Source organism: Photinus pyralis, unplaced genomic scaffold, assembly GCF_008802855.1.
Source record: "Photinus pyralis isolate 1611_PpyrPB1 unplaced genomic scaffold, Ppyr1.3 Ppyr1.4_LG9, whole genome shotgun sequence".
Lineage (NCBI taxonomy): Eukaryota > Metazoa > Arthropoda > Insecta > Coleoptera > Lampyridae > Photinus > Photinus pyralis.
This window is the reverse complement of record NW_022170878.1, coordinates 14,386,320-14,401,063: the sequence shown is the minus strand read 5'-3', so window position 1 is coordinate 14,401,063 and position 14,744 is coordinate 14,386,320. Positions and strand designations below refer to the sequence as shown.

At 39.7% G+C, this 14,744-nt stretch overlaps 1 pseudogene; it reads right to left on the bottom strand.

The window, feature by feature from the left end:
- Positions 1-11,710: 11,710 nt before the first annotated feature.
- On the bottom strand, positions 11,711-12,466 carry LOC116180002 (annotated as a pseudogene).
- Positions 12,467-14,744: the final 2,278 nt, after the last annotated feature.

Below are 14,744 nucleotides of genomic sequence, written 5' to 3'. Positions count from 1 at the left end.
TGTTCCGCAAGGGAATTTGCCGGTAGGCGATATTTTGTTTTAAGAGTTCCAGACAGTACCGCCGCCATTTGCTGGACCTGACCGCCGGGTTCTTGGAATTGACATTTTCGATTGAAACTACTTCCGAGGCTACCGAATCCGACCCGTCCATCCGTGATTACCGCCGACATCGTCCCGGCGCGAGATTTTCGTCTGGTGGCCAGCCTAGAACCGGGTCTTCAATCTGCCACATCCGACGCCTGCTGCCGTATCCGAGCCACCTTAAAAAAGAGGAAAGAACTAGATCACATTGGCTCGATCGCTATCAACACAAGAACATTATCGCCCAGTCACAGGGCGATCGCCTCGGTTACCGGTCTCGCGATGATATTGTTATAGTTGTGGAGAGCCATGCGTCATAAGGATCGTATGCCAAAGCTGCTCAAGAAGAGCAAACGCCCAGTTTGACGACGTCAGGTTATTCTTGGCCGACTCGATGCCCCTACCCCCAACGAGACGTCAGCGATGGAAGTGGAAATCGAGAACGCCAAAGGAGGTGCATACTTGGACACCGAGTGCAATGCTTTCTAACCACTACCCTTCCCGTGCGCTTTATTAAAACAATTTTTGTTGACTTAGCAGAAGCACACCAGAATACAGGACTCCACCATCAAAACGCCGAAAGGATCATTTTCCAAATGCTCAGCGAGGTACGGCGACAACGGCGGAGACGTCCATGCATTCATAGATGCAGCGGCAGTATGTAAGGATGTGCCCCCCTAAGCGAAGAAAACGCCATCCAAGGAGTAGTTGCATTATTAGTGTATGGTAGAGCTGGTGACAAAGGGTGAAAGATGGAAGACCGTCTCGTGCCACGAAGATATTGTTATGGGTGTGGAGAGCCATGCGTTATCAGGATGACATGCAAAAGCTGCTCAAGAAGATCAAACGCCCAGTACGGTTGCTACTGACCCTATGCCGCTACCCCCACGGAGACGTCAACACTGGAAGTGGAGATCGAGAACGCTAAGGGAGATGCATACCTGGATACAGGAACCAGGAACCAGGAAAACGCCATCAAAGAAATTGCAGTAGTACAGAGGGTACCCGGTGGCAAGGGTTGAAAGATGATAGCACCACGTAGGAAGAACGGACGAAGAGAAGTTCGGGTTCACACTACAAACATCCTTTGCAACCGATCAGGGGAGACAGAAACCACTGATCTCTTGATGAGCGAGAAGCGGATCCTCATCGCCACCCGGGTCAGTATGGTGTACGGACTCCTGCGCCATAGCTTCACAGGGCTGGTTGCTGAAATCAGGAAAGCAGAAGAATGCAACCGACTAGAACCGGGTTTTCAATCTACCACATCTAATGGAAAACGCTCCAGTTGCGCTATCTGCCGTATGCTGGGCCACCTTAAAGAAGACTGCAGCAAGAAAAAGATCACAATGCCTCGACCACCATCATCACAAGAACAGGGAGACCGTCGGTGCCACGAAGATATTGTTATGGGTGTGGTTAGCCATGCGTCATAAGGATGACATGCAAAAGCTGCTCAAGAAGATCAAAGACCCAGTACGTCAGGTTGCTTGCTACTGACCGACCCTATGCCGCTACAAAGTGACCACCTTCACAGGGTTGGTTACTGAATTCAGGAAGGTAGAAGAATGTAACCGATTAGAATCGGATCTTCAATCTACCACATCCGACGGAAAACGCTCCAGCTGCGCCTACTGCCGTATGCCGGGCCACCTTGAAGAAGACTACAACAGGAAGAAGATCGCAATGCCTCGATCACCATCATCACAAGAACATTAATCGCTCACCTCCAGGGAGACCGTCTCGGTGCCTGGAAGATATTGTTATGGATGTGGAGATCCATGCGTCATAAGGGTTACATGCAAAAGCTGCTCAAGAAGATCAAACACCCAGTACGACGACGTCAGGTTACTACTGACCGACCCTATGCCGCTACCCCCACGAAAACGTTAACGCTGGAAGTGGAAATCAAGAAAACCAGAGGCAGAAACTTGCGGGGAAAAAGCTATAATTTTGCGCTCTTATGGAAAAAAGGGTACCAATTTCTGCAAACCCGAGTTATCCTCATCCTGCCATGGAGAAGACCGAATGCAGAATGTTCTAACCACCACCGTTCTCGTGCATTCCCCTTCTCCTCCACCACAAGGTAATTGTTTTCCTGCCAGAAGCAACGATCCACACGGTACCCAGTTTAGTTTCATAGAGGATGCAGAACTACTCATCAATGTGCTACAATGCACGTGAAGTTTCTTATGAGACCCCCAAAATCGATATATCCGCCCCAGGTAGAACTGTCCTTCTGCGCCAGGACCTCGTGTGGACCTCAGTTTAGAGCAGATTCAGCACACCGCATGAAAGCACCGACGCTAAGTTTGAGTCCATTGTACGTCGCCATCACGTTACAACCACCGCCAGACGTATTTTCCCATTCTCCGCCACCTCGGAGAGCCATCATCCAATCCGTCCCACCAAAAATGCACATCGCCACCGTGTATCTCCAGCCTGACGAGGGATAACATAAGATTCTATGTAAATATTATATAGCACGCTGTTGGTAGTAAGTACTTGTTACATTCCTGATACCTGGTGCATAACGGCAATATCAATTGCGTGGAAAAATGTTATTGAAAACAAGTAAGTAATATTTATGTTACTTATTATATAACTCTTATGTAGGATAAACGTAACATAATATTAGATTCGGTAGTGTTACATAAAATTGTAACATTGGCTGTTATGTAGAGAAAATGTAACATAGTTATATACGCAGCGCCACAAGAGAAAAGTCATTTTTAAATATTCTCAAAGGAATTTTCGTTTACCGTCCGGCTTCTAATTAATAAATTTCCCAATAAATAACGAAAGTGGAAATCCCAATTTTATATTATACAATGAACTCCCTTTCTCCATTAAGGTAAATTCTAAGAAATTGTCTGGAGACAGCTGCTACGAAAAGATAATGCCACTCAAATCGGATTAGTGAACCGGTAAACGAATGGAACAAAACGGAACTGTGATATAAAGCTGATCTACTGACGGATATTAAGGCGGTTATAAGATACTTCGGTTATAATTTTCTACTTCGCGGAAGTATATTCCTAATGGAAATAAAATGGCGTCCGCCGTTTCGCGTTTAATTTGAAACTTGAACTTCACGGGATTAACAGGTGAAAAATTCGCCCTCTCTTAATGTATGTACAGTTTTTGTCCCGGAAGTTGTATTTGTTTCGCGAAACCGTCGCCATTAGTTCCCTTCAGTAAATAAAACCCATGGGAAATTATTCTTGGGAGTTTCGGGAGCTTCATACGTTTCGCTCACCTTATTATTAGAAAATTACTTTTCACCTTGGCGCTTGATGAACGCATTCGTCTCGTGCATAATGTTTGTGGCGGAACTCAATTCGTATAGCAAAACGACAATTAGTGACAGGTTGCATTCCGCGATGCCGTTTAATCACGTTCTGCATTGCTTAGCTGGAAATCGGGCTACTCGCAATTTGTGTTTGTGACAGTATCATTGATGATGTTTACCTTTCGAGTGAAAGCGCACCGTCGAACATTGGTCTCGTTTGACATTCTAATTTCATTTCGAAACGTTGATTACAAGACTTTGTTTGTACGATCGGGCTGATCGATATTAATGTTTCTCCTAGGGGAGCGAGCCCCCCGATTTCGGGCGGACGGGCGACGGATATCTGCTACGACAGTTGTATCCACTATTAGGAAATTTTAAAGAATGTACCCTGCACTTCTGGAGTAATTTTCGAGGTTTATGGTCTGTTCTCGAAGAGTTGATGGAATATAAACGTAACTCGCAATTGGCTGGACACGACTGCACACTTCTGTTTCATGGCTACGGCGATAAAACTTCACAGGGCACGAACCAACGAGCGGTTTCGTAGTTTTACTGCTAAGCTCTCGGGAAATGAATTCTAAGATATGAAATAGCTTACTGAATTATCTAGTAGCTCGCCGCCCTTTTCTTATTTTTAATATACCTTTAAAACCTGCGGTAGTTTTTGGTAGCATGTACTTGAGGCTAAAGTAAACTCTTTCAGGACTAACTGTCTTTTCTTCTTAACTACTCCATTCTAGACAATCTACCTTTTTTTGCTCCGTTCAAAGTTTTAGATGTTGCTCGCTAGCTAATTGAAAATTAATGAATTTCCATTGTGAAGCTTTGGGCTCCTATCGTTAAACGTTCTCCATTTGAGCAAATTAGTCTCTGGATTTTCGAATGACAAGACGTAAAAAAAAGCGGGAGCACCACCGTATTCTCGATGAGCGAGAGGTATCGACAACCCCACACGTCAAGCGCACCCTATGACACCCAAATCGGAATGCCGCGCGTCCCGGAACGAGATTCTGGTAAAGCCTTGCATGGATATTGTATTCAATGATATTAGGGATCAAGGAGGGAGTCGACTTCGGGGCGGAAACGAGTGCAGACGTGCTTTTCGTTGAACGCTGTTCCGTAACTTTGAAACGCGAGGCAGTGTCCAGGCATAATTCACACTTATATTCAAAGCTCAAGGGGAAGTTGTCTTGGTCAAGACACAAATAGCATGCGGGGAAATTAATTGCGAGGAGGTGAAGACCGTGTAGGAATCTCCAACCAACAGGACAACAAGAGCGTAAAGATAAGTGCTAGAATAGATACTTGATACCTAAAATTAGATTGAATTAAAAGGGAAAGGATAGAATAGAGGAGCGCAAGTCATGAGGGGTAATTACCCAAACAGGGGAATTGCGAATCGTAGCGCTCGCACGCACCCGCAAATATACCGACCTCGAGGAGGCGGAACGAATTTGACCCTCACGAAGGGAAACAAACTTGTCAATTGTTGTATAAATACCATAATCCATAAATCAGAATATTAAAGTTCACACAACTGAAGAAAGAAGCGAGAGTATATCTATGACCCGAACGAAGACGGACATAGGAAGACTAACGGTTATAGGATGCCACATCCCCCCGGATAAAAAAAACCTGGAGTAAACAGAAAAGGGTGGTTGGAGAATATTAAACGGAAATACGGAGGAAGGTAGGGATGGGAAATTCTCATACACGGGAGGAAGAGGGAACTCGATAATTGATTACACAATAGTAAATGAAAAAAATACTGGAAAAAATAGATTAATGTAAGACAGAGATAACAATAAAATCGGTTCATCAACCGATAGAGCTGACTAAAAGGGAGAATAAGAACATCAAGAAATGAAGAGATGCATAGACGAAGGAGGGAGATACAGTTATGAACTCAAGGGCAAGAAATAGGAGTAGGAGTGAAATAATATAAAGGGTAATTATGTGGAAACCAATAAGTGAAGGAGAGGAGAGAAAAAAGAAAGGAGTGGTGGAACAAAGAGTGTACAGAAAAAGCAAGAGATATAGAGGAATATGAGGGAGAAAAAAGGGGAGGAATAAAGGAAAAGGAAGTGAGAAAAAAGAGTACAAACGTAAATCTAAGGAACGAAGGACGATGAAACAGAAAGAATACGAAGAACAAATCAGGGAAATACAAACAGAAAACGATTTTTGGGAGGTGCAGGGGAAAAATGAAAAATAGAACAAGTGAGTGGGAAATACAATTAGATGAACGGAAACATTTTGTCAAGAGAAAGAGGGGGCTATGAAAGAGGAAGGAAAAGAGAAGGTTGAAGAAGTTGAAATAACAAGAGATGACGCACTGGAGACGGAATAAGTAATGAAGGAGGCTTGGACTTTATCCACAAATAGGGCCAAGAAAAGGATGAACAATCTAGTAAGCAGGGTGTGGAAAGGAAGAGGTTTGGCCAAAAAATTTAAGGGAAGGGTAATCGTGCCGATCTTCAATGGAGGGAACAAATATTGTGTTGGAAAATATAAGTGATTTACTGCGACGTATAGAATCTACGCATTGATACTGAACAAAAGATTAGAAAGAGAAATGGAAGAGAAGAAGATGTTGGAGGAAATGGGCTTTAGAAAAAGGAGGGGAACGATCGACAACACAAATCACCCTCAAACCGTTTTAGATATAGACATCAAAATTAAAAGGCTTCCATTTGAAATTATTTCGCATATATTGGGGTTAAAGAGAATTTTTTTCCTACAGGGTGTTTCAGTACGACCGCCATCTTGAATTTTTTAAATAGCAACATAGGGCATGTGATACGTTTTTCACCTTTCTCGCTACCTTAATCATGTATGTTGTTAAATTGTGGTAAAGGAATTGGAAAAAAAGAGCAGAAAGTTGTTCTCGTTTTTTATGGACTTTAAAGGCAGACAGAGTGGAATGAAAAATTTCTGGAAGATGGGAAAATTGGTAAGATGTTAGAGAACAGAATCAAGAAAGTATATGGAGAGACAAAATTCAAAGTAAGAATTGAAGTATTTTTGGAGAGAGAAACTAACAGCAAAAGAGAAGATAGACCGCGAGAGAGACAGTGGTACAGACACAAACACCAGAAGAATCAAGGAAAATGAAATAGAAATGGAGAGCATGATATTCTGGAATGTAGCGGGTGTAACACTGGTAAAGACGCTCAAATGTGGGAGTTTGTATGAGGATATGATGTGGTAGGGATGTATGGAAAGGAGGGGGTTACCCCGAAGAATTTAAGGAAGAGGCAATTGTGCCGATCTTCAAAAGAGGGAACAAAGATTGCACTATGGGGCAATTACTGCAGCGTATAGAATGTAGACAATGATACTGAATGAAAAGCTAGAAAGACAAAGGCAAGAGAAGATGATGTTGGGGAGCGATCGACAATATACAGGATCGCTGGTAAGTCTGGAAACGGTCGATTATCGGGGGAAATATACAAGATATCGAAATATGTCTAATACAAAAGTTTTGGGATTCTTCAATGTCTACTAGGCAGTAATAATTTGAATTGTACAGGGTGGCTTATAAAGGCGGGGCAAAATTGCATTTTTTAATGGAACACCCTGTATATTATTAATATTTCAATTCTTGTCTTCATTTTAAGCAAAATTTGTAATAAGCATAATGTACCTAAATTTGTTTGAGTTTTGAATATAAACTCTATTACTTTAAAACTCATTAGGTAATATTTGAACAAAAAACAATAATTAATTATTCAAAACAATCAGAACAAACTTCACAAACGGTTCTTTTCAGAGCCACAGAATCAACTTCGTGATGCCATTAATTATTGTTCTTTATTCAATACATTTTAAAGCAATACATTTTATTGTCAAAACTCGATATCTCGGAAAGGATTGCATTTGGGTACATTATGCTTCTTAAAAATTATGGTCAAAATTCAGAGAAGAACTTCAGTACGGAATAATATACAGGATGTTCCATTAAATAAATGCAATAAGCCACGACTGTATGACCAACCCTGTATAATTAAAATTAAGACTGCCTAGTAGACATTAAAGAACTTCAAATCTTTTGCAAAAAACTTTTTTTGATACCTTGTATATTTTTCAGACTTATCACGGAAGCTCTCGCCCTCAAACCGCTTGAGATATAGACATCAAAATTAAAACGCTTCCATTTGAAATTATTTCGCATATTTTCAGGTTAAAGAGAAATTTTTTTCCTTAAGGGTGTTTCACTGCGACCGCCATCTTGAATATTGTTAAATGGCAATATAGGTCATGTGATACTTTATTAGAAAGTTTATTTTTAGGGCATTTTTTAAGAATTAAAAAAAAGTGTTTGCGTTTTGTCCGTCCGGACCCACTTCTTCCATTTTGAAACTACTTCTAGGGGAATGGTCCTAGAGTCCTGGAATTTTTTGTAGTAGGTAGCCTATACCTTGAAGGTGTGCCCGACGGCCATCAAATTTCGCTGTCTAAAAGGAGGGGGGGGGGGCAGGAATTATTTCCTGAGATGCTGTTTTTGAAAGTAAAAGGTGCAGTGCATAGCTTTTACATACGACCGTTTTCTACTAACTACTGCCCTTCTTTCTGTCCTCTTATCAAAGTACCGGTAGGATGGCAGGGGGGAGGGGGATTGGGTTTATCCTTCGTGGCACTCTAATGAAAGGTCTCAAAGAAGAGAATTAATTTCTACCAACCATAGCCCTCCTCCTCGACCTCTGATCGTGATCGGGTATATTCCCTTATACCTCAAGAACGGATTGTCGGAAGAGTGTACTCACAAAGGGCGATTGAAACGTCTGCAAGAAATATATCCATTGGTGATGTCAAAACACAATTTATACTTGTTTCTCTTTCTTACTACTTTAATCATGTATGGTGCTAAATCAGATCAGTGTAAAAAAAGGAGCTGAAAGTTTTTCACGGACTTAAAGGCAGTGTTTGACAGAGTGGAAAAGGAAAATGGTGGAAGATGTGAAAATTGGCAAGAGGTTAAAAAACAGAATCAGTATATGCAGATACAAGATTGAAAGTAAGAATGGAAGTATTTTAGACATGTAAAGGACAGGAATGCCCACTTAGCCCAAGCTTATTTAATCTCTACTTTAGAGGCATTTTAAGTGCATTAGACAATGTCAAGGTGGAGGGATAGTACTGGGAAGAAGAACGATGTACTCCCTGGCATACGCGCAGTAATCATCGAAACAGAGGTAGAACAGATGAAAACACGATGAGAAGAAAGGAAAGGTTTTGGAAAAGGAAAAGAGCAGAAGATGATTTGGCAAGGGGGGTGGAAGAAAAAGGAAGTGGAAGAAAGGAGAAAATAGAAGAGGTAATAGAAATGACATACTTAAGAAGTCAATGCAAAGAAACAAAGGGCCAAATGCGCACATAAGAGCGTCAGGAGGGTGGTGACAACGAGACGGGTGTGGGGAATTGGAGAGAGGTGATTCATGAATGTTTACAGAAAAAAAAAGTTCGCTGCATTTGTTGAGAGGGGTGCATGTACGAAGCGGAGATATGAGTGTGGAAGTTATGGGAGGAACTGGAAGAGTATTAGGGTTAAACGGAAAATGATAGCGTCGGAAAGGAGCGGTACAGAAAGGGAATTGGTGAAAAAATGCTTGATCGAGGGTGTACGCAAAAGGAAGGTGGGAGAAGGAAAATAGTACACATGGTCTTAAGGATATAAGATATAAGAAAGGTCCCTATTGTTTTTAAGTTACGTAGACTATCGAGTCAAAAAGTTTCACTCCAGGATCTTTCGGTATTCAGTTGTATCGGATTTTTATATTTGATTTTGTGACAATGGAAACTTTCCCTAAACATTTCTGAATTGTTCTCAAATATTTGAATAGCTTTTTTTTTAATAAATTACGTAATTTATTTATGTGAAATTAATTATTATTGAACTTATAACGTTTCTTAAATGTCATGATTTATAACAGTTAATTATTATTATTTTAAAGGTTTAAAGATTTAAGAGAGGAAGAAAATGTCATCTAAAGAGATTGTAGAAGGAAAAGTGCCCATAATCCTAGCGGCATTGCCACGCTGAATGGCCAGACTAATTTTTTAAATAACGAATGTTTTTGAACGGTGCTCTCCTGTGGCACTTTTCAATTTTTTTCCTAAAGTATTTGCAAACTGCATAGCTTCCGTACACCACGGCCCAAGGGTTTCAACAGCGAAAGGTAAAAACTGGTAACCTGCATTGATAATTTCCTGATATTTCCTCACCTTGTTAGCAGCAGCTTGTCTCGCAACTTCTCCAGTGGAATGCGAGGAAAGTGACAAGTGAGAAGAGGCAAGTGTATCAGAACAAGTCGCATCCCAAATTAAGTGTAGACCAGACCAAGGGATCAGAGTCATACCATCTATATAACTTAAAAGTACTGCCTTTTTTTGGGGTCCGAAAAAAATATTGTCTCATATCGACCCGGAAAAAAAAATTTTCTTATAGAATGTGGCCTGTAGAATCCATAATTTCAAACAGTTCCAATATTGGGCTACTAGATCAAAAGTTACAGCGCTTTTAAATTTTCTTTCGAAATTGGTTTCCAGTCCATAACCTTTGATTGAGAAGTCTAATCGAAAAAGTACGAATTGTTTTGGATTCTACGCACCAAAATAAATAAGAAAAAGTGTTTTCCCCAGAAATTTTGGTGTAGTCGATTTTTGGTAAAAAAAGGAAGGTTATACACTGCCTTTTTTTGAGGCTCGAAAAAAAATTGTCTCAGATCGACTCGGAAAAAAATTTTTCTTATAGAATGTGGCCTGTAGAATCCATAATTTCAAACAGTTCCAAGATTGGGCTACTAGTTCAAAAGTTACAGCCCTTTGAATTTTCTTTCGAAAATGGTTTCTAGTCTATAACTTTTGATTGAGAAGTCTGATCGAAAAAGTACGAATTGTTTTGGATTCTACGCACCAAAATTAATAAGAAAAAGTGTTTTCCCGAGAAATTTTGGTGTAGTCAATTTTTGGTAAAAAAGGAAGGTTATACACTTCCTTTTTTGATGCTCGAAAAAAAAATTGTCTCAGATGGACTCGGAAAAAAAATGTACTTATAGAATGTGGCCTGTAGAATCCATAATTTCAAACAGTTCCAATATTGGGCTACTAGATCAAAAGTTACAGCCCTTTTACATTTTCTTTCGAAATTGGTTTCTAGTCCATAACCTTTGATTGAGAAGTCTAATCGAAAAAGTACGAATTGTTTTGGATTCTACGCACCAAAATTAATAAGAAAAAGTGTTTTCTCTAGAAATTTTGGTGTAGTCGATTTTTAATAATTACAAAGTATTTGAATACTTTAAAGGATTTGAATACTAAAAAGTATATACAAAATCGAATACTGACCAGCTCCGGATGAAACCACATGTGTATGTTAGTGTTAGGTTAGTGCTGTTTTGTGCTCAAAAATTGCGATTCCAGTATTTCATCTTTCCAAGAAAAACGAAAACAACTAAAATAATGTGTGAAGTTGGCACCACTCGCGACTCGTTTAAAAAAACTAATGCGATTGTTAGTGCTACGTTAGTGCTCTTTTGTGCGCGAATATTGCGAGTCTAAAGTTTTGCCTTTCCTAAAAAATTAAAAAACTGAAATATTGTGTGAACTTGGTCCCACCCATGACTCGTTTTTTAGAAAAACTAATACAATCGTTAGTGTTACGTTAGTGCTGTTTTGTGCTCAAAAATTACGATTCCAAATTTTTCGTTTCCGAGAAAACTAACCATTAAACTAACGATGAGCTTCGAGCACTAAAGAGCACTGTCAACCAGGCTGTCAAAACATTTTTGCCAAATTATTTCATGTGTGGGGGGGGGGGGGCAAATTCACATGGGCGCCTCGTTGGCAAAGCGAGTTCGATCGGCAAAGCGCCTATTGGATTTTTGTCATTCAGAATAACGTTCCGTTTTCATTAATATGCCATTTGTTACCGGATTTAATAATAACCTAATTTTTCTACAGAACGGATCACTACGAGGACTATTTCGGTTTCCGTTACTGTTCCTTGCATTAATGTTCAATTACTCACGTCGAAATAGAAATCCTGTTCGTTCAGAACGAGGAACAACCGCGAGATTACAGACGAAATAGCGTCTATGGATTAGCTAACAAAAAAGTAAATGTCAAAGCATTAGAAACCTCTCTGAGAGCTTCCGAAATGTAAGCCTCTTAAGGAAACTTGCGACTTTCTACGGGAATTAATGTTTTTGACTACCTACCTACTAAGCGCATTTACGTTTTGACCATAATCGCGGCATTTACCGAAATATGAAGTAGGTAATTAAAGGCGAAACCCTTTTTACTGTCGCTTTTACATAACAAACTAACTTCGTTTCATATATTCCTATCTCCACAACCGGGATCGGGACGGTGTTCTTCGCCATCGATCGAATTGATGTAGTCGTACACCTCATCGTTCAAAATTGTGAACGGATTAAGTTGTTGCACTACCCCAATCGCCACATTCATGTTGCTTAGAAGGGTATCCCTAGGCAAAGTACTCTGAAGGGCTCTCACCCCGTGCCTTATGATCTCATCGCGATCGCATTCCTTGAACAAGTTCATGTTTCTCTCCAGATAAGTTCGCGCGCTCTGGCACCGTCCACCGATCGCCATAGCTTTACAGTCCAGAAAATTCCCCGTCGGACCGAATTCGTAAATGTGCGGTCCCAATGGGTCCCAACCAGCGAGTAGGATGCCAACCCCATACGGTCGCGTGTTATACATTTGTGTGGCAGCATGCATCTTCCTCCCCAGAACCTCGGCCAAACGCTCGATCGGCATGCAGGTATCGTGCCCGTACCTATAACTCAAGCACTCGACCCTTAGAAATCTCGCGAGCAATTTCGCGTCGGCCGTCAAACCGGAAAACGAAATGCCGACGAGCGGGTCGATTTCCACAATTTTCCTTTGGTAGACCGACAAGTCCGTCGAGCTGCGTTTCACCGAGACCAGAACGGCTTCGTTCGCATTTTTAATGCCAACAGACAACGCGCCCATTTTCACCGCTTCCATCGCGAATTCCACCTGATACAAACGCCCTTCGGGACTCCAGATTGATACGTCGTGGTCGTAATTGTTTCGAAACATTCTCTTCGATTTTTTGACGGTTACATTGACAAGGTGGGGAATCTTTCATTATCAAGTGCTCTTAAATAATTCAGTTGTCCACACCCGCCCCAACGTTTGATGCGAAACCCTACCAAGAAGAATTTTGGGTTGAAAAGGCATCCGAATGATTCTTTAGTACAAGCTAGGAAAAAAGTGAAATTCTACGAGAGTAAAAGTCACGTCGGAATTTATCCCAACGCGAAAGTAGACTCTTTGGCTACAAACGACAAAAATATGTTGACAGTTAGTGCTACGTTAGTGCTCTTTACTGCTCGAAGATTATCAACCAACTTCACACTCGACTTTTATTTATAAAAATAACGAACGCACACGGCGTTAGTGCTATGTTAGTGCTATTAAATGCCAGACAAACAGTATCTCAAATTCTTTCGCTGTTCCTAAAAAAGTCAAGTGTGAGGTTGGCCCCACCCATGACTCGTTTTTAAAATAAAACTAATACGATCGTTAGTGCTACGTTAGTGCTGTTTTGTGCTCAAAGATTGCGATTCCAACGTTTTTCGTTTCCGAGAAACACAAAAAAATACTAAAATATTGTGTGAAGTTGACTTAGGGGAAAAAAAATTATTGGGTAAATCGGTTATGAAGAATCGCTGGAAAATATTTTCAAGTTTTAAAAATGACCACCAGAGGGCGTAACTGCCATTTTAAATTTTTAAAATTGCATTTTCTTTAAATTTCGCATAATAAACTAAACATTCTTTTTTCACATTTTTAAAGAGACCCAGTCTATCATTTTCGTAAAAACAAAAACTCAGTTATTTCAAAAACAAAGATGGTGTGGGGCGTTCAATTGTTTTTGTAATAACCTGCTTTACCTTCTTAACCGTTTGACCGATTGTAACAAATTTGGTGTTGTTGAAACGAACATTCCTTGGGAAACAAGAATCAACCAAAATATAGTTAATTTAGTTGAATCCTTCTACGCCAGGAGGCTAGTTTTGACGCAATGATCCAAAATCTTAAAAAAATCAAAAAAATCAAATGGAATGATATGACTTTTTCTTTATCAAAAGGTAGCCAAATAAAACCCAAACAGGCCAATGAAAATCGTTTTTCAAAATCTCGTTCCTAACCTCAAATATTGGGAAAATAAAATTAATTAATGAATAAAAATGCTTAAATTGTATCTTAAATTTACTTTTAACGTATTTCCGGTATTTGTCAATGGCGCGAAAGTTTGTTTGGAAAAGCACCCTACACCTTTAGGTAGGCCTTGGAAAATTAAACAAATGAAACACGATGCATTATAAAATAATAGCAGCCGTAATTTGTAAATTATTCTGCTGAGTTTACATTCATAAAGTGCAGTTTTTTGAATTTGTAATCTTTTCAAAAATGCCGATTTCTAACCAAGCAGCATTTAATATGCTGGCGGCGATGGTTCGTGGTTGATTCGGATAACGCAAATAGAAGATGCGGGCAGCGATGGTCGCATTTTGAAAATACTCAAAATGTATCGCCAGCATATTAAATGCTTCTTGGTTAGAAATCGGCATTTTAGAAAAGATTACAAATTCAAAAAACTGCACTTTCTGAATGTATTGTCTAATGTCTATTGTCTAATGTCTATTGTCTAATGTCTAATGTCTATTGTCTAATGTCTATTGTCTAATGTCTATTGTCTAATGTCTATTGTCTAATGTCTATTGTCTAATGTCTATTGTCTAATGTCTATTGTCTAATGTCTATTGTCTAATGTCTAATGTCTATTGTCTAATGTCTATTGTCTAATGTCTATTGTCTAATGTCTATTGTCTAATGTCTATTGTCTAATGTCTATTGTCTAATGTCTATTGTCTAATGTCTATTGTCTAATGTCTATTGTCTAATGTCTATTGTCTATTGTCTAATGTCTATTGTCTAATGTCTATTGTCTAATGTCTATTGTCTAATGTCTATTGTCTAATGTCTATTGTCTAATGTCTATTGTCTAATGTCTATTGTCTATTGTCTAATGTCTATTGTCTAATGTCTATTGTCTAATGTCTATTGTCTAATGTCTATTGTCTAATGTCTATTGTCTAATGTCTATTGTCTTGTCTAATGTCTATTGTCTAATGTCTATTGTCTATTGTCTAATGTCTATTGTCTAATGTCTATTGTCTAATGTCTATTGTCTAATGTCTATTGTCTAATGTCTATTGTCTAATGTCTATTGTCTAATGTCTATTGTCTAATGTCTATTGTCTAATGTCTATTTTCTAATGTCTATTGTCTAATGTCTATTGTCTAATGT